Source organism: Oncorhynchus mykiss, chromosome 16 (genome assembly GCF_057628025.1).
Source record: "Oncorhynchus mykiss isolate SJ-2025 chromosome 16, ASM5762802v1, whole genome shotgun sequence".
NCBI classification, from domain to species: domain Eukaryota; kingdom Metazoa; phylum Chordata; class Actinopteri; order Salmoniformes; family Salmonidae; genus Oncorhynchus; species Oncorhynchus mykiss.
The window spans coordinates 39,580,766-39,599,586 of NC_143037.1; the positions used below are offsets into that span (position 1 = coordinate 39,580,766).

The 18,821-nt window shown below is 42.1% G+C and overlaps 7 non-coding genes across 7 annotated transcripts; all 7 read left to right on the forward strand.

Annotated features, from left to right (window-relative positions):
- The first annotated feature begins 1,114 nt into the window (after window positions 1-1,114).
- On the forward strand, window positions 1,115-1,196 carry trnaf-aaa (transfer RNA phenylalanine (anticodon AAA)). Its single transcript has one exon. It is a non-coding gene; the product is annotated as a tRNA-Phe (tRNA).
- A 4,846-nt stretch (window positions 1,197-6,042) lies between these two features.
- Window positions 6,043-6,125, forward strand: trnal-aag (transfer RNA leucine (anticodon AAG)). The gene has a single exon. It is a non-coding gene; the product is annotated as a tRNA-Leu (tRNA).
- Window positions 6,126-7,868: 1,743 nt separating this feature from the next.
- trnal-aag (transfer RNA leucine (anticodon AAG)) lies at window positions 7,869-7,951 on the forward strand. Its single transcript has one exon. It is a non-coding gene; the product is annotated as a tRNA-Leu (tRNA).
- Window positions 7,952-9,693: 1,742 nt separating this feature from the next.
- trnal-aag (transfer RNA leucine (anticodon AAG)) lies at window positions 9,694-9,776 on the forward strand. The gene has a single exon. It is a non-coding gene; the product is annotated as a tRNA-Leu (tRNA).
- A 1,745-nt stretch (window positions 9,777-11,521) lies between these two features.
- On the forward strand, window positions 11,522-11,604 carry trnal-cag (transfer RNA leucine (anticodon CAG)). The gene has a single exon. It is a non-coding gene; the product is annotated as a tRNA-Leu (tRNA).
- A 1,744-nt stretch (window positions 11,605-13,348) lies between these two features.
- trnal-cag (transfer RNA leucine (anticodon CAG)) lies at window positions 13,349-13,431 on the forward strand. The gene has a single exon. It is a non-coding gene; the product is annotated as a tRNA-Leu (tRNA).
- A 3,568-nt stretch (window positions 13,432-16,999) lies between these two features.
- trnal-cag (transfer RNA leucine (anticodon CAG)) lies at window positions 17,000-17,082 on the forward strand. Its single transcript has one exon. It is a non-coding gene; the product is annotated as a tRNA-Leu (tRNA).
- The last annotated feature ends 1,739 nt before the right edge of the window (window positions 17,083-18,821 follow it).

Below are 18,821 nucleotides of genomic sequence, written 5' to 3' on the forward strand. Positions count from 1 at the left end.
TACCTATGCCGCTTTGTTTACATACTCATCTCATATGTATATACTGTACTCGATACCATCTACTGTATCTTGTCTATGCTACTCTGTACCATCACTCATTCATATATCCTTATGTACATATTCTTTATCCCCTTACACTGTGTACAAGACAGTAGTTTTGGAATTGTTAGTTAGATTACTTGTTGGTTATTACTGCATTGTCGGAACTAGAAGCACAAGCATTTCGCTACACTCGCATTAACATCTGCTAACCATGTGTATGTGACAAAAATTTTTTGATTTGATTTGATTTGAAGTTACAGGTGAGCTGCCTTGTTAAACCCTAATAATAAATAATAACACGATTGCGTTGAAATGACCCATTAAGCCATTTGTAAGGATTTCCCCCATGTGGACCTGTTGTCACTCTTACCCTGATGGTTGCTGATATTTCCAGACACTTTTTCGGTCTTATCTGAGGAATTTTATCATTCATATCAGAATGGCCATATTCTGATGCCAGTTTAGCGCTCATTCAATGACGATTTACTACTCTTTCCCATTGAAGGCCATATTGAGGTTAAATCAATGACTGGACTTTTTAATTTATAAAAACAAATGACTATTGAAAGTGCAAATCAGTATCGTGCATAGTTGTTCTGGTCTCTGTGGTGATTTTAGAGCGTTGTTCATATTTCTACTTTTACCGCATACACTTTAACCCGATACCCAGCTACTGTGCTGTAGTCAGGATGGCCGAGCGGTCTAAGGTGCTGCGTTCAGGTTGCAGTCTCCCATGGTGGTGTGGGTTCAAATCCCACTTCTGACAGTTTTTTAGTGCCTCTCAGGAGTCATGCTGCTCAGCAGTAATAATAATAATGATGAAATAACAACTTCACACAGTGAAATAACAATTCATAATAAACACTCTCAAATGCAGACCTTCTGCAGCTGAGCAAAGATCAAGGTTAAATAAGAAAACAGCTGGACTTCATAACAAATGAATGAGGGGAACATTTTGTGTTATTGCATTATAATGAGTTACTGCATTATCTTTCAGTTGTTAAATTTCACTTTCTGTAGGCTATGCCTGTTGGCCCATTCACTCCTAACAAGCCTGTTTTCTTCTGTCAACGTTGTCGTGGCCGAGTGGTTAAGGCGATGGACTAAAAATCCAATAGGGTCTTCCTGCGCAGGTTCAAATCCTGCCGACAACAAAAATGCAGTTTTTTGACCCCTCCGGAGGTTGAAGTTTAGTCGTGTTTCTTATACCAATCGCATCCTCTCAGATCTCCGCAAGTACATAGGGATTAGTTGTCCATTTGGGATAGGACTGCAGGCCATCTATCCCACTTCACACCTTTACACACCTGGTTATCCAGCCTTCTAGCTCTATAGGCCACAGTAGCATAGGTTACAGGTTTGTAGTCAAGCCACAGATTTCAGGTGAGATCCCATGATACACTCAACAATACAACAACACGATTCTCATGAATAACCATTAAGCCATTTGCTAAGATTTCCCCCATTTTGACATGTGGAAACCTGTTGTCACTCTTACCCTGACGGGAAGCTCCAGACACTTTTTTGGTCCTATCTGAGGCATTTTTAAATTCATGTCAAATTGGCCATATTCGGAAGACACTCTTATAGTCTGCAGGGTAATTGAACTGGCCACATCTAAAGTCAAGCCACAGGTAACAGGTGAGAAACCTTGTTAAACCCTAAAAGAAAAAGAAAAAACTTGATTCCATTGAAAATAACCTTTAAGTCATTCAGGTCGCAGACTCCCCTATAGGCATGGTTTGAAACCCCCTCCTGACAACTTTTTAGCGCCTACATGTCATGCACCTTTGTAAAATCCAGTTGAAAAATAAATGACTTAAGGTAATGTAAATGACACCTAGTTAATATGAGTAGTGAATAACTATCGTATTTTTAATATTCTGCAAAAACAGCTAGTTGATGAGAGGCTGAAAGAGAATTGCAAGAATCGCGCAATTTCACAGGCGGGCCACAAACAGGCAAATAACAAAAACAATCTCGGAACGCACAACTCGTCGGTCGTTGTCAGTGGATTGTATTGGCGGGAAGAACAAAAATATAGTCTGCAGGGTAATCGAAGTCGCCGCATCTAATGTCAAGTACTTCCGGCGCCGACAGAGATGGCCGCCTCGCTTCGCGTTCCTATGAAACTATGCAGTTTTTAGTTTTTTTACGTGTTATTTCTTACATTAATACCCCTTGTCATCTTAGGTTTCAATACATACAGTCGAGAAGAACTACTGAATATAAGATCAGCGTCAACTCACCATCAGTACGACCAAGAATATGTTTTTCGTGACGCGGATCCTGTGTTCTGCCTTACAAACAGGACAACGGAGCGGATCCCATGCAGCGACCCAAAAAAACGACTCCGAAAAAGAGGGAAACGAGGCGGTCTCTGGTCAGACTCTGGAGACGGGCACACCGTGCACCACTCCCTAGCATTCTTCTTGCCAATGTCCAGTCTCTTGACAACAAGGTTGATGAAATCCGAGCAAGGATAGCATTCCAGAGGGACATCAGAGACTGTAACGTTCTTTGCTTCACGGAAACGTGGCTCACTGGAGAGACGCTATCCGAGGCGGTGCAGCCAACGGGTTTCTCCACGCATCGCGCAGACAGAAACAAACATCTTTCTGGTAAGAAGAGGGGAGGGGGCGTGTGCCTTATGGCTAACGTGACATGGTGTGATGAAAGAAACATACAGGAACTCAAATCCTTCTGTTCACCTGATTTAGAATTCCTCACAATCAAATGTAGACCGCATTATCTACCAAGAGAATTCTCTTCGATTATAATCACAGCCGTATATATCCCCCCCCCAAGCAGACACATCGATGGCTCTGAATGAACTTTATTTGACTCTTTGCAAACTGGAAACCATTTATCCGGAGGCTGCATTCATTGTAGCTGGGGATTTTAACAAGGCTAATCTGAAAACAAGACTCCCTAAATTTTATCAGCATATCGATTGCGCAACCAGGGGTGGAAAGACCTTGGATCATTGTTACTCTAACTTCCGCGACGCATATAAGGCCCTGCCCCGCCCCCCTTTCGGAAAAGCTGACCACGACTCCATTTTGTTGATCCCTGCCTACAGACAGAAACTAAAACAAGAGGCTCCCACGCTGAGGTCTGTCCAACGCTGGTCCGACCAAGCTGACTCCACACTCCAAGACTGCTTCCATCACGTGGACTGGGACATGTTTCGTATTGCGTCAGACAACAACATTGACGAATACGCTGATTCGGTGTGCGAGTTCATTAGAACGTGCGTTGAAGATGTCGTTCCCATAGCAACGATTAAAACATTCCCTAACCAGAAACCGTGGATTGATGGCAGCATTCGCGTGAAACTGAAAGCGCGAACCACTGCTTTTAATCAGGGCAAGGTGTCTGGTAACATGACCGAATACAAACAGCGCAGCTATTCCCTCCGCAAGGCTATCAAACAAGCTAAGCGTCAGTACAGAGACAAAGTAGAATCTCAATTCAACGGCTCAGACACAAGAGGCATGTGGCAGGGTCTACAGTCAATCACGGACTACAGGAAGAAATCCAGCCCAGTCACGGACCAGGATGTCCTGCTCCCAGGCAGACTAAATAATTTTTTTGCCCGCTTTGAGGACAATACAGTGCCACTGACACGGCCTGCAACGAAAACATGCGTTCTCTCCTTCACTGCAGCCGAGGTGAGTAAGACATTTAAACGTGTTAACCCTCGCAAGGCTGCAGGCCCAGACGGCATCCCCAGCCGCGCCCTCAGAGCATGCGCAGACCAGCTGGTCGGTGTGTTTACGGACATATTCAATCAATCCCTATACCAGTCTGCTGTTCCCACATGCTTCAAGAGGGCCACCATTGTTCCTGTTCCCAAGAAAGCTAAGGTAACTGAGCTAAACGACTACCGCCCCGTAGCACTCACTTCCGTCATCATGAAGTGCTTTGAGAGACTAGTCAAGGACCATATCACCTCCACCCTACCTGACACCCTAGACCCACTCCAATTTGCTTACCGCCCAAATAGGTCCACAGACGATGCAATCTCAACCACACTGCACACTGCCCTAACCCATCTGGACAAGAGGAATACCTATGTGAGAATGCTGTTCATTGACTACAGCTCGGCATTCAACACCATAGTACCCTCCAAGCTCGTCATCAAGCTCGAGACCCTGGGTCTCGACCCCGCCCTGTGCAACTGGGTACTGGACTTCCTGACGGGCCGCCCCCAGGTGGTGAGGGTAGGCAACAACATCTCCTCCCCGCTGATCCTCAACACTGGGGCCCCACAAGGGTGCGTTCTGAGCCCTCTCCTGTACTCCCTGTTCACCCACGACTGCGTGGCCACGCACGCCTCCAACTCAATCATCAAGTTTGCGGACGACACAACAGTGGTAGGCTTGATTACCAACAACGACGAGACGGCCTACAGGGAGGAGGTGAGGGCCCTCGGAGTGTGGTGTCAGGAAAATAACCTCACACTCAACGTCAACAAAACTAAGGAGATGATTGTGGACTTCAGGAAACAGCAGAGGGAACACCCCCCTATCCACATCGATGGAACAGTAGTGGAGAGGGTAGCAAGTTTTAAGTTCCTCGGCATACACATCACAGACAAACTGAATTGGTCCACTCACACAGACAGCATTGTGAAGAAGGCGCAGCAGCGCCTCTTCAACCTCAGGAGGCTGAAGAAATTCGGCTTGTCACCAAAAGCACTCACAAACTTCTACAGATGCACAATCGAGAGCATCCTGGCGGGCTGTATCACCGCCTGGTACGGCAACTGCTCCGCCCTCAACTGTAAGGCTCTCCAGAGGGTAGTGAGGTCTGCACAACGCATCACCGGGGGCAAACTACCTGCCCTCCAGGACACCTACACCACCCGATGTCACAGGAAGGCCATAAAGATCATCAAAGACATCAACCACCCGAGCCACTGCCTGTTCACCCCGCTATCATCCAGAAGGCGAGGTCAGTACAGGTGCATCAAAGCTGGGACCTTAGAGACTGAAAAACAGCTTCTATCTCAAGGCCATCAGACTGTTAAACAGCCACCACTAACATTGAGTGGCTGCTGCCAACACACTGACACTGACTCAACTCCAGCCACTTTAATAATGGGAATTGATGGGAAATGATGTAAATATATCACTAGCCACTTTAAACAATGCTACCTTATATAATGTTACTTACCCTACATTATTCATCTCATATGCATACGTATATACTGTACTCTATATCATCGACTGTATCCTTATGTAATACATGTATCACTAGCCACTTTAATTAACTATGCCACTTTGTTTACATACTCATCTCATATGTATATACTGTACTCGATACCATCTACTGTATCTTGTCTATGCTGCTCTGTACCATCACTCATTCATATATCCTTATGTACATATTCTTTATCCCCTTACACTGTGTACAAGACAGTAGTTTTGGAATTGTTAGTTAGATTACTTGTTGGTTATTACTGCATTGTCGGAACTAGAAGCACAAGCATTTCGCTACACTCGCATTAACATCTGCTAACCATGTGTATGTGACAAATAACATTTGATTTGATTTGATTTGAAGTTACAGGTGAGCTGCCTTGTTAAACCCTAATAATAAATAATAACACGATTGCGTTGAAATGACCCATTAAGCCATTTGTAAGGATTTCCCCCATGTGGACCTGTTGTCACTCTTACCCTGATGGTTGCTGATATTTCCAGACACTTTTTCGGTCTTATCTGAGGAATTTTATCATTTATATCAGAATGGCCATGTTCTGATGCCAGTTTAGCGCTCATTCAATGACGATTTACTACTCTTTCCCATTGAAGGCCATATTGAGGTTAAATCAATGACTGGACTTTTTAATTTATAAAAACAAATGACTATTGAAAGTGCAAGTCAGTATCGTGCATAGTTGTTCTGGTCTCTGTGGTGATTTTAGAGCGTTGTTCATATTTCTACTTTTACCGCATACACTTTAACCCGATACCCAGTTACTGTGCTGTAGTCAGGATGGCCGAGCGGTCTAAGGCGCTGCGTTAAGGTCGCAGTCTCCCATGGAGGCGTGGGTTCAAATCCCACTTCTGACAGTTTTTTAGTGCCTCTCAGGAGTCATGCTGCTCAGCAGTAATAATAAGAATGATGAAATAACAACTTCACACAGTGAAATAGCAATTCATAATAAACACTCTCAAATGCAGACCTTCTGGAGCTGAGCAAAGATCAAGGTTAAATAAGAAGACAGCTGGACTTAATAACAAATGAATGAGGGGAACATTTTGTGTTATTGCATTATAATGAGTTACTGCATTATCTTTCAGTTGTTAAATTTCACTTTCTGTAGGCTATGCCTGTTGGCCCATTCACTCCTAACAAGCCTGTTTTCTTCTGTCAACGTTGTCGTGGCCGAGTGGTTAAGGCGATGCACTAGAAATCCATTAGGATCTTCCTGCGCAGGTTCAAATCCTGCCGACAATGAAATTGCATTTTTTTGACCCCTCCGGAGGTTGAAGTTTAGTCGTGTTTCTTATACCAATCGCATCCTCTCAGATCTCCGCAAGTACATAGGGATTAGTTGTCCATTTGGGATAGGACTGCAGGCCATCTATCCCACTTCACACCTTTACACACCTGGTTATCCAGCCTTCTAGCTCTATAGGCCACAGTAGCATAGGTTACAGGTTTGTAGTCAAGCCACAGATTTCAGGTGAGATCCCATGATACACTCAACAATACAACAACACGATTCTCATGAATAACCATTAAGCCATTTGCTAAGATTTCCCCCATTTTGACATGTGGAAACCTGTTGTCACTCTTACCCTGACGGGAAGCTCCAGACACTTTTTTGGTCCTATCTGAGGCATTTTTAAATTCATGTCAAATTGGCCATATTCTGAAGACACTCTTAGGCTGCAGGGTAATCGAACTGGCCACATCTAAAGTCAAGCCACAGGTAACAGGTGAGAAACCTTGTTAAACCCTAAAAGAAAAAGAAAAAACTTGATTGCATTGAAAATAACCATTAAGTCATTCAGGTCGCAGACTCCCCTATAGGCATGGTTTGAAACCCCCTCCTGACAATTTTTTAGCGCCTGCATGTCATTCACCTTTGTAAAATCCAGTTGAAAAATAAATGACTTAAGGTAACGTAAATGACACCTAGTTAATATGAGTAGTGAATAACTATCGTATTTTTAATATTCTGCAAAAACAGCTAGTTGATGAGAGGCCGAAAGAGAATTGCAAGAATCGCGCAATTTCACAGGCGGGCCCCAAACAGGCAAATAACAAAAATAATCTCGGAACGCAGAACTCGTCGGTCGTTGTCAGTGGATTGTATTGGCGGGAAGAACAAAAATATCGTCTGTATGGTAATCGAAGTCGCCGCATCTAATGTCAAGTCACAGGTGAGCTGCCTTGTTAAACCCTAAAAATAAATAATAACACGATTGTGTTGAAATGACCCATTAAGCCATTTGTAAGGATTTCCCCCATGTGGACCTGTTGTCACTCTTACCCTGATGGTTGCTGATATTTCCAGACACTTTTTCAGTCTTATCTGAGGAATTTTATCATTTATATCAGAATGGCCATATTCTGATGCCAGTTTAGCGCTCATTCAATGACGATTTACTACTCTTTCCCATTGAAGGCCATATTGACGTTAAATCAATGACTGGACTTTTTAATTTATAAAAACAAATGACTATTGAAAGTGCAAGTCAGTATCGTGCATAGTTGTTCTGGTCTCTGTGGTGATTTTAGAGCGTTGTTCATATTTCTACTTTTACCGCATACACTTTAACCTGATACCCAGTTACTGTGCTGTAGTCAGGATGGCCGAGCGGTCTAAGGCGCTGCGTTAAGGTCGCAGTCTCCCATGGAGGCGTGGGTTCAAATCCCACTTCTGACAGTTTTTTAGTGCCTCTCAGGAGTCATGCTCCTCAGCAGTAATAATAAGAATGATGAAATAACAACTTCACACAGTGAAATAGCAATTCATAATAAACACTCTCAAATGCAGACCTTCTGGAGCTGAGCAAAGATCAAGGTTAAATAAGAAAACAGCTGGACTTAATAACAAATGAATGAGGGGAACATTTTGTGTTATTGCATTATAATGAGTTACTGCATTATCTTTCAGTTGTTAAATTTCACTTTCTGTAGGCTATGCCTGTTGGCCCATTCACTCCTAACAAGCCTGTTTTCTTCTGTCAACGTTGTCGTGGCCGAGTGGTTAAGGCGTTGGACTAGAAATCCATTAGGATCTTCCTGCGCAGGTTCAAATCCTGCCGACAACGAAATTGCATTTTTTTGACCCCTCCGGAGGTTGAAGTTTAGTCGTGTTTCTTATACCAATCGCATCCTCTCAGATCTCCGCAAGTACATAGGGATTAGTTGTCCATTTGGGATAGGACTGCAGGCCATCTATCCCACTTCACACCTTTACACACCTGGTTATCCAGCCTTCTAGCTCTATAGGCCACAGTAGCATAGGTTACAGGTTTGTAGTCAAGCCACAGATTTCAGGTGAGATCCCATGATACACTCAACAATACAACAACACGATTCTCATGAATAACCATTAAGCCATTTGCTAAGATTTCCCCCATTTTGACATGTGAAACCTGTTGTCACTCTTACCCTGACGGGAAGCTCCAGACACTTTTTTGGTCCTATCTGAGGCATTTTTAAATTCATGTCAAATTGGCCATATTCTGAAGACACTCTTAGGCTGCAGGGTAATCGAACTGGCCACATCTAAAGTCAAGCCACAGGTAACAGGTGAGAAACCTTGTTAAACCCTAAAAGAAAAAGAAAAAACTTGATTGCATTGAAAATAACCATTAAGTCATTCAGGTCGCAGACTCCCCTATAGGCATGGTTTGAAACCCCCTCCTGACAATTTTTTAGCGCCTGCATGTCATGCACCTTTGTAAAATCCAGTTGAAAAATAAATGACTTAAGGTAACGTAAATGACACCTAGTTAATATGAGTAGTGAATAACTATCGTATTTTTAATATTCTGCAAAAACAGCTAGTTGATGAGAGGCTGAAAGAGAATTGCAAGAATCGCGCAATTTCACAGGCGGGCCCCAAACAGGCAAATAACAAAAATTATCTCGGAACGCAGAACTCGTCGGTCGTTGTCAGTGGATTGTATTGGCGGGAAGAACAAAAATATCGTCTGCAGGGTAATCGAAGTCGCCGCATCTAATGTCAAGTCACTGGTGAGCTGCCTTGTTAAACCCTAAAAATAAATAATAACACGATTGCGTTGAAATGACCCATTAAGCCATTTGTAAGGATTTCCCCCATGTGGACCTGTTGTCACTCTTACCCTGATGGTTGCTGATATTTCCAGACACTTTTTCAGTCTTATCTGAGGAATTGTATCATTTATATCAGAATGGCCATATTCTGATGCCAGTTTAGCGCTCATTCAATGACGATTTACTACTCTTTCCCATTGAAGGCCATATTGAGGTTAAATCAATGACTGGACTTTTTAATTTATAAAAACAAATGACTATTGAAAGTGCAAGTCAGTATCGTGCATAGTTGTTCTGGTCTCTGTGGTGATTTTAGAGCGTTGTTCATATTTCTACTTTTACCGCATACACTTTAACCCGATACCCAGTTACTGTGCTGTAGTCAGGATGGCCGAGCGGTCTAAGGCGCTGCGTTAAGGTCGCAGTCTCCCATGGAGGCGTGGGTTCAAATCCCACTTCTGACAGTTTTTTAGTGCCTCTCAGGAGTCATGCTGCTCAGCAGTAATAATAAGAATGATGAAATAACAACTTCACACAGTGAAATAGCAATTCATAATAAACACTCTCAAATGCAGACCTTCTGGAGCTGAGCAAAGATCAAGGTTAAATAAGAAAACAGCTGGACTTAATAACAAATGAATGAGGGGAACATTTTGTGTTATTGCATTATAATGAGTTACTGCATTATCTTTCAGTTGTTAAATTTCACTTTCTGTAGGCTATGCCTGTTGGCCCATTCACTCCTAACAAGCCTGTTTCCTTCTGTCAATGTTGTCGTGGCCGACTGGTTAAGGTGATGGTCTAGAAATCCATTAGGATCTTCCTGTGTAGGTTCAAATCCTGCCTACAAAGAAAATGCATTTTTTTGACCCCTCCGGAGGTTGAGGTTTAGTCGTGTTTCTTATACCAATCGCATCCTCTCAGATCTCCGCAAGTACATAGGGATTAGTTGTCCATTTGGGATAGGACTGCAGGCCATCTATCCCACTTCACACCTTTACACACCTGGTTATCCAGCCTTCTAGCTCTATAGGCCACAGTTGCATAGGTTACAGGTTTGTAGTCAAGCCACAGATTTCAGGTGAGATCCCATGATACACTCAACAATACAACAACACGATTCTCATGAATAACCATTAAGCCAGTTGCTGAGATTTCCCCCATTTTGACATGTGGAAACCTGTTGTCACTCTTACCCTGACGGGAAGCTCCAGACACTTTTTTGGTCCTATCTGAGGCATTTTTAAATTCATGTCAAATTGGCCATATTCTGAAGACACTCTTATAGTCTGCAGGGTAATCGAACTGGCCACATCTAAAGTCAAGCCACAGGTAACAGGTGAGAAACCTTGTTAAACCCTAAAAGAAAAAGAAAAAACTTGATTGCATTGAAAATAACCATTAAGTCATTCAGGTCGCAGACTCCACTATAGGCATGGTTTGAAACCCCCTCCTGACAACTTTTTAGCGCCTGCATGTCATGCACCTTTGTAAAATCCAGTTGAAAAATAAATGACTTAAGGTAAAGTAAATGACACCTAGTTAATATGAGTAGTGAATAACTATCGTATTTTTAATATTCTGCAAAAACAGCTAGTTGATGAGAGGCTGAAAGAGAATTGCAAGAATCGCGCAATTTCACAGGCGGGCCCCAAACAGGCAAATAACAAAAATAATCTCGGAACGCAGAACTCGTCGGTCGTTGTCAGTGGATTGTATTGGCGGGAAGAACAAAAATATCGTCTGCAGGGTAATCGAAGTCGCCGCATCTAATGTCAAGTCACAGGTGAGCTGCCTTGTTAAACCCTAAAAATAAATAATAACACGATTGCGTTGAAATGACCCATTAAGCCATTTGTAAGGATTTCCCCCATGTGGACCTGTTGTCACTCTTACCCTGATGGTTGCTGATATTTCCAGACACTTTTTCAGTCTTATCTGAGGAATTTTATCATTTATATCAGAATGGCCATATTCTGATGCCAGTTTAGCGCTCATTCAATGGCGATTTACTACTCTTTCCCATTGAAGGCCATATTGAGGTTAAATCAATGACTGGACTTTTTCATTTATAAAAACAAATGACTATTGAAAGTGCAAGTCAGTATCGTGCATAGTTGTTCTGGTCTCTGTGGTGATTTTAGAGCGTTGTTCATATTTCTACTTTTACCGCATACACTTTAACCCGATACCCAGTTACTGTGCTGTAGTCAGGATGGCCGAGCGGTCTAAGGCGCTGCGTTCAGGTCGCAGTCTCCAATGGAGGCGTGGGTTCAAATCCCACTTCTGACAGTTTTTTAGTGCCTCTCAGGAGTCATGCGTCTCAGCAGTAATAATAAGAATGATGAAATAACAACTTCACACAGTGAAATAACAATTCATAATAAACACTCTCAAATGCAGACCTACTGGAGCTGAGCAAAGATCAAGGTTAAATAAGAAAACAGCTGGACTTAATAACAAATGAATGAGGGGAACATTTTGTGTTATTGCATTATAATGAGTTACTGCATTATCTTTCAGTTGTTAAATTTCACTTTCTGTAGGCTATGCCTGTTGGCCCATTCACTCCTAACAAGCCTGTTTTCTTCTGTCAACGTTGTCGTGGCCGAGTGGTTAAGGCGATGGGCTAGAAATCCATTAGGATCTTCCTGTGTAGGTTCAAATCCTGCCGACAACGAAAATGCATTTTTTTGACCCCTCCGGAGGTTGAAGTTTAGTCGTGTTTCTTATACCAATCGCATCCTCTCAGATCTCCGCAAGTACATAGGGATTAGTTGTCCATTTGGGGTAGGACTGCAGGCCATCTATCCCACTTCACACCTTTACACACCTGGTTATCCAGCCTTCTAGCTCTATAGGCCACAGTAGCATAGGTTACAGGTTTGTAGTCAAGCCACAGATTTCAGGTGAGATCCCATGATACACTCAACAATACAACAACACGATTCTCATGAATAACCATTAAGCCATTTGCTAAGATTTCCCCCATTTTGACATGTGGAAACCTGTTGTCACTCTTACCCTGACGGGAAGCTCCAGACACTTTTTTGGTCCTATCTGAGGCATTTTTAAATTCATGTCAAATTGGCCATATTCTGAAGACACTCTTATAGTCTGCAGGGTAATCGAACTGGCCACATCTAAAGTCAAGCCACAGGTAACAGGTGAGAAACCTTGTTAAACCCTAAAAGAAAAAAAAAAACTTGATTGCATTGAAAATAACCATTAAGTCATTCAGGTCGCAGACTCCACTATAGGCATGGTTTGAAACCCCCTCCTGACAACTTTTTAGCGCCTGCATGTCATGCACCTTTGTAAAATCCAGTTGAAAAATAAATGACTTAAGGTAAAGTAAATGACACCTAGTTAATATGAGTAGTGAATAACTATCGTATTTTTAATATTCTGCAAAAACAGCTAGTTGATGAGAGGCTGAAAGAGAATTGCAAGAAACGCGCAATTTCACAGGCGGGCCCAAAACTGGCAAATAACAAAAATAATCTCGGAACGCAGAACTCGTCGGTCGTTGTCAGTGGATTGTATTGGCGGGAAGAACAAAAATATCGTCTGCAGGGTAATCGAAGTCGCCGCATCTAATGTCAAGTCACAGGTGAGCTGCCTTGTTAAACCCTAAAAATAAATAATAACACGATTGCGTTGAAATGACCCATTAAGCCATTTGTAAGGATTTCCCCCATGTGGACCTGTTGTCACTCTTACCCTGATGGTTGCTGATATTTCCAGACACTTTTTCAGTCTTATCTGAGGAATTTTATCATTTATATCAGAATGGCCATATTCTGATGCCAGTTTAGCGCTCATTCAATGGCGATTTACTACTCTTTCCCATTGACGGCCATATTGAGGTTAAATCAATGACTGGACTTTTTCATTTATAAAAACAAATGACTATTGAAAGTGTAAGTCAGTATCGTGCATAGTTGTTCTGGTCTCTGTGGTGATTTTAGAGCGTTGTTCATATTTCTACTTTTACCGCATACACTTTAACCCGATACCCAGTTACTTTGCTGTAGTCAGGATGGCCGAGCGGTCTAAGGCGCTGCGTTCAGGTCGCAGTCTCCAATGGAGGCGTGGGTTCAAATCCCACTTCTGACAGTTTTTTAGTGCCTCTCAGGAGTCATGCTGCTCAGCAGTAATAATAAGAATGATGAAATAACAACTTCACACAGTGAAATAACAATTCATAATAAACACTCTCAAATGCAGACCTACTGGAGCTGAGCAAAGATCAAGGTTAAATAAGAAAACAGCTGGACTTAATAACAAATGAATGAGGGGAACATTTTGTGTTATTGCATTATAATGAGTTACTGCATTATCTTTCAGTTGTTAAATTTCACTTTCTGTAGGCTATGCCTGTTGGCCCATTCACTCCTAACAAGCCTGTTTTCTTCTGTCAACGTTGTCGTGGCCGAGTGGTTAAGGCAATGGGCTAGAAATCTATTAGGATCTTCCTGCGTAGGTTCAAATCCTGCAGACAACGAAAATGCATTTTTTTGACCCCTCCGGAGGTTGAAGTTTAGTCGTGTTTCTTATACCAATCGCATCCTCTCAGATCTCCGCAAGTACATAGGGATTAGTTGTCCATTTGGGATAGGACTGCAGGCCATCTATCCCACTTCACACCTTTACACACCTGGTTATCCAGCCTTCTAGCTCTATAGGCCACAGTAGCATAGGTTACAGGTTTGTAGTCAAGCCACAGATTTCAGGTGAGATCCCATGATACACTCAACAATACAACAACACGATTCTCATGAATAACCATTAAGCCATTTGCTAAGATTTCCCCCATTTTGACATGTGGAAACCTGTTGTCACTCCTACCCTGACGGGAAGCTCCAGACACTTTTTTGGTCCTAACTGAGGCATTTTTAAATTCATGTCAAATTGGCCATATTCTGAAGACACTCTTAGGCTGCAGGGTAATCGAACTGGCCACATCTAAAGTCAAGCCACAGGTAACAGGTGAGAAACCTTGTTAAACCCTAAAAGAAAAAGAAAAAACTCGATTGCATTGAAAATAACCATTAAGTCATTCAGGTCGCAGACTCCCCTATAGGCATGGTTTGAAACCCCCTCCTGAGAACTTTTTAGCGCCTGCATGTCATGCACCTTTGTAAAATCCAGTTGAAAAATAAATGACTTAAGGTAACGTAAATGACACCTAGTTAATATGAGTAGTGAATAACTATCGTATTTTTAATATTCTGCAAAAACAGCTAGTTGATGAGAGGCTGAAAGAGAATTGCAAGAATCGCGCAATTTCACAGGCGGGCCCCAAACAGGCAAATAACAAAAATAATCTCGGAACGCAGAACTCGTCGGTCGTTGTCAGTGGATTGTATTGGCGGGAAGAACAAAAATATTGTCTGCAGGGTAATCAAAGTCGCCGCATCTAATGTCAAGACACGGGTGAGCTGCCTTGTTAAACCCTAAAAATAAATAATAACACGATTGCGTTGAAATGACTCATTAAGCCATTTGTAAGGATTTCCCCCATGTGGACCTGTTGTCACTCTTACCCTGATGGTTGCTGATATTTCCAGACACTTTTTCAGTCTTATCTGAGGAATTTTATCATTTATATCAGAATGGCCATATTCTGATGCCAGTTTAGCGCTCATTCAATGACGATTTACTACTCTTTCCCATTGAAGGCCATATTGAGGTTAAATCAATGACTGGACTTTTTAATTTATAAAAACAAATGACTCTTGAAAGTGCAAGTCAGTATCGTGCATAGTTGTTCTGGTCTCTGTGGTGATATTAGAGCGTTGTTCATATTTCTACTTTTACCGCATACACTTTAACCCGATACCCAGTTACTGTGCTGTAGTCAGGATGGCCGAGCGGTCTAATGTGCTGCGTTCAGATCGCAGTCTCCCATGGAGGCGTGGGTTCAAATCCCACTTCTGACAGTTTTTTAGTGCCTCTCAGGAGTCATGCTGCTCAGCAGTAATAATAAGAATGATGAAATAACAACTTCACACAGTGAAATAACAATTCATAATAAACACTCTCAAATGCAGACCTTCTGGAGCTGAGCAAAGATCAAGGTTAAATAAGAAAACAGCTGGACTTAATAACAAATGAATGAGGGGAACATTTTGTGTTATTGCATTATAATGAGTTACTGCATTATCTTTCAGTTGTTAAATTTCACTTTCTGTAGGCTATGCCTGTTGGCCCATTCACTCCTAACAAGCCTGTTTTCTTCTGTCAACGTTGTCGTGGCCGAGTGGTTAAGGCTATGGACAAGAAATCCATTAAGATCTTCCTGCGCAGGTTCAAATCCTGCCGACAACGAAAATGCATTTTTTTGACCCCTCCGGAGGTGGAAGTTTAGTCGTGTTTCTTATACCAATCGCATCCTCTCAGATCTCCGCAAGTACATAGGGATTAGTTGTCCATTTGGGATAGGACTGCAGGCCATCTATCCCACTTCACACCTTTACACACCTGGTTATCCAGCCTTCTAGCTCTATAGGCCACAGTAGCATAGGTTACAGGTTTGTAGTCAAGCCACAGATTTCAGGTGAGATCCCATGATACACTCAACAATACAACAACACGATTCTCATGAATAACCATGAAGCCATTTGCTAAGATTTCCCCCATTTTGACATGTGGAAACCTGTTGTCACTCTTACCCTGACGGGAAGCTCCAGACACTGTTTTGGTCCTATCTGAGGCATTTTTAAATTCATGTCAAATTGGCCATATTCTGAAGACACTCTTTTAGTCTGCAGGGTAATCGAACTGGCCACATCTAAAGTCAAGCCACAGGTAACAGGTGAGAAACGTTAAACCCTAAAAGAAAAATAAAAAACTCGATTGCATTGAAAATAACCATTAAGTCATTCAGGTCGCAGACTCCCCTATAGGCATGGTTTGAAACCCCCTCCTGACAACTTTTTAGCGCCTGCATGTCATGCACCTTTGTAAAATCCAGTTGAAAAATAAATGACTTAAGGTAACGTAAATGACACCTAGGTAATATGAGTAGTGAATAACTATCGTATTTTTTATATTCTGCAAAAACAGCTAGTTGATGAGAGGCTGAAAGAGAATTGCAAGAATCGCGCAATTTCACAGGCGGGCCCCAAACAGGCAAATAACAAAAATAATCTCGGAACGCAGAACTCGTCGGTCGTTGTCAGTGGATTGTATTGGCGGGAAGAACAAAAATATCGTCTGCAGGGTAATCGAAGTCGCCGCATCTAATGTCAAGTCACAGGTGAGCTGCCTTGTTAAACCCTAAAAATAAATAATAACACGATTGCGTTGAAATGACCCATTAAGCCATTTGTAAGGATTTCCCCCATGTGGACCTGTTGTCACTCTTACCCTGATGGTTGCTGATATTTCCAGACACTTTTTCAGTCTTATCTGAGGAATTTTATCATTTATATCAGAATGGCCATATTCTGATGCCAGTTTAGCGCTCATTCAATGGCGATTTACTACTCTTTCCCATTGAAGGCCATATTGAGGTTAAATCAATGACTGGACTTTTTCATTTATAAAAACAAATGACTATTGAAAGTGCAAGTCAGTATCGTGCATAGTTGTTCTGGTCTCTGTGGTGATTTTAGAGCGTTGTTCATATTTCTACTTTTACCGCATACACTTTAACCCGATACCCAGTTACTGTGCTGTAGTCAGGATGGCCGAGCGGTCTAAGGCGCTGCGTTCAGGTCGCAGTCTCCAATGGAGGCGTGGGTTCAAATCCCACTTCTGACAGTTTTTTAGTGCCTCTCAGGAGTCATGCGTCTCAGCAGTAATAATAAGAATGATGAAATAACAACTTCACACAGTGAAATAACAATTCATAATAAACACTCTCAAATGCAGACCTACTGGAGCTGAGCAAAGATCAAGGTTAAATAAGAAAACAGCTGGACTTAATAACAAATGAATGAGGGGAACATTTTGTGTTATTGCATTATAATGAGTTACTGCATTATCTTTCAGTTGTTAAATTTCACTTTCTGTAGGCTATGCCTGTTGGCCCATTCACTCCTAACAAGCCTGTTTTCTTCTGTCAACGTTGTCGTGGCCGAGTGGTTAAGGCGATGGGCTAGAAATCCATTAGGATCTTCCTGTGTAGGTTCAAATCCTGCCGACAACGAAAATGCATTTTTTTGACCCCTCCGGAGGTTGAAGTTTAGTCGTGTTTCTTATACCAATCGCATCCTCTCAGATCTCCGCAAGTACATAGGGATTAGTTGTCCATTTGGGGTAGGACTGCAGGCCATCTATCCCACTTCACACCTTTACACACCTGGTTATCCAGCCTTCTAGCTCTATAGGCCACAGTAGCATAGGTTACAGGTTTGTAGTCAAGCCACAGATTTCAGGTGAGATCCCATGATACACTCAACAATACAACAACACGATTCTCATGAATAACCATTAAGCCATTTGCTAAGATTTCCCCCATTTTGACATGTGGAAACCTGTTGTCACTCTTACCCTGACGGGAAGCTCCAGACACTTTTTTGGTCCTATCTGAGGCATTTTTAAATTCATGTCAAATTGGCCATATTCTGAAGACACTCTTATAGTCTGCAGGGTAATCGAACTGGCCACATCTAAAGTCAAGCCACAGGTAACAGGTGAGAAACCTTGTTAAACCCTAAAAGAAAAAAAAAAACTTGATTGCATTGAAAATAACCATTAAGTCATTCAGGTCGCAGACTCCACTATAGGCATGGTTTGAAACCCCCTCCTGACAACTTTTTAGCGCCTGCATGTCATGCACCTTTGTAAAATCCAGTTGAAAAATAAATGACTTAAGGTAAAGTAAATGACACCTAGTTAATATGAGTAGTGAATAACTATCGTATTTTTAATATTCTGCAAAAACAGCTAGTTGATGAGAGGCTGAAAGAGAATTGCAAGAAACGCGCAATTTCACAGGCGGGCCCAAAACTGGCAAATAACAAAAATAATCTCGGAACGCAGAACTCGTCGGTCGTTGTCAGTGGATTGTATTGGCGGGAAGAACAAAAATATCGTCTGCAGGGTAATCGAAGTCGCCGCATCTAATGTCAAGTCACAGGTGAGCTGCCTTGTTAAACCCTAAAAATAAATAATAACACGATTGCGTTGAAATGACCCATTAAGCCATTTGTAAGGATTTCCCCCATGTGGACCTGTTGTCACTCTTACCCTGATGGTTGCTGATATTTCCAGACACTTTTTCAGTCTTATCTGAGGAATTGTATCATTTATATCAGAATGGCCATATTCTGATGCCAGTTTAGCGCTCATTCAATGGCGATTTACTACTCTTTCCCATTGACGGCCATATTGAGGTTAAATCAATGACTGGACTTTTTCATTTATAAAAACAAATGACTATTGAAAGTGTAAGTCAGTATCGTGCATAGTTGTTCTGGTCTCTGTGGTGATTTTAGAGCGTTGTTCATATTTCTACTTTTACCGCATACACTTTAACCCGATACCCAGTTACTGTG